Genomic DNA, 1,730 nt, shown 5'->3' on the forward strand with positions numbered 1-1,730 from the left:
TGACACCAGCGCTGGAATTCTACCACCCCGCCCGCTATGGGAATCAGAGCGGTGAGGCGCAGACAGTGGGAAGCCCCATTGACCTCGGGCAGGATTTTCCGGTCCACGGTCGAGCGAGGCTGTAAAGTCCCACCCCAGTTATCTGCTAATTCTTCATGGAATAACGAATCCAGTGGTTGTACACGTGGCTTTACGCATTTGGTAGGTAGAATTAGGATGGTATGGGAGGTTGACTGATGAATAACCTGGTTGGGTAAGATTGGGATGAGGAATAGGTGGGAGGCTTTCATACTTTTCATTTAGGAACTTTGGGACATTTCTATACTAAAAATAGTGGAAAGTTGTCTGGTTCTCATCATTCCCCTAATTGTCTGCCCATGTCTGCTCCTGAAACAGTATCCTCTTCACTATGAAGGCATTAACTCATTATCTGGCATGGTTTCTTCTGGCTCTTTACTCCAAGTGAAAAGCGAGTACACCTTGGATTTATATAGTATTTGATATCGCTTCTTGGCCTTTTGGCTAAGATCAAGTGTAGTATGGAGAGGATGCTGCACTTGGTTGAGGTCATTGGGTTACATTGAAGCTTCATATGTTTCATATGAAGCAATTTTTAAAAGTGGCATCTCGGCCTTTTGGCTAAGATGCAAATGAGCTCAAGTCTTGGAGGAGGAACCTCCCCCTTCTCTAATCAACTTGGCTCATGTAGATCAGGCCTAGGACAGGGTGGTTTGGTCGCTCGCCCTGTCTTGTCAGCCTGGATCTGAAATGTCTCAACTTGTTGAGACTCTGAATTGGATTTGATTTGATTGAATTGGAAAAATATTTTAAAAAAATAATTTGATATTGGGTCTCCACATTCTATTGACCACAAAGTATTCTGAAGATAGTAACTGTTTCTACGTGCATGGGTACAGAGACTGAGTGGCAGTGAGCAATTTGACTATGGAGGCATCATAGCCAAGTCTAATGCTGCCTCAATCACTTGGCATCCATACATATGCTGTGTCCAGCAGAGGTCACTGGACAGCAATCAGCAACTGTTGATATTTCCCTACCTTACCCAGGTTTGCTGTGGTTTCTGGTGGCACACTTGACGCTGTCATGCCTGTGGTTGGAAAACACAGCTTTGACTGGGGCAATTCTATAATTTTCAGTGATTATAAATAATCATTGAAGAAGTTGCCTTGTCACTGACAGTGTGTAGATTTGGAAAGTAGCGGTGGATATTAAGCTGAATTACAGCCTCTGATGGGACTGATGTCATTGTACAACATCGCATTCAAATACCCAGTGTAAACCAGTAATTATTTCCTTTTTGCACCGTTCATATTGCCCATTCCCCATGGAATCAAAAAAGACATTATTTATACACCCAGGTGTAGAATAACTTTTCAACCAAGTCAATTTCCCATCACTTCCCTCCCCCTCTCTCACACGCAGCACTTTGCTACATGAATGAAAATTCTGGGATTTAGGAAAATAGCTTGGGTTGTAAAAGCACAACTTTTTACATCGTAAAGCTACTGAAAACTTTCAACTCTGTGACTAAACAGTGATTTAAGAACTTTCAAATGTTTAACTTCTCAGTGTCTCTAATGCTTTTTGTTCTGATTGAAGTAGGTAAGAAGGAGGGCATCTGATGCATGCAGAAGGCATGGGATTAGGCCAGGTCTTTAATGCCAATTTGTCCTTATCTTAGCCTACGTTTAAAAAAGCAGCTGTTGTTA

At 42.4% G+C, this 1,730-nt stretch overlaps 1 pseudogene; it reads left to right on the plus strand.

The window, feature by feature from the left end:
• The first annotated feature begins 502 nt into the window (after nt 1–502).
• On the plus strand, nt 503–712 carry LOC144509608 (U2 spliceosomal RNA; annotated as a pseudogene).
• The last annotated feature ends 1,018 nt before the right edge of the window (nt 713–1,730 follow it).

Source organism: Mustelus asterias, chromosome 21, assembly GCF_964213995.1.
Source record: "Mustelus asterias chromosome 21, sMusAst1.hap1.1, whole genome shotgun sequence".
Lineage (NCBI taxonomy): Eukaryota > Metazoa > Chordata > Chondrichthyes > Carcharhiniformes > Triakidae > Mustelus > Mustelus asterias.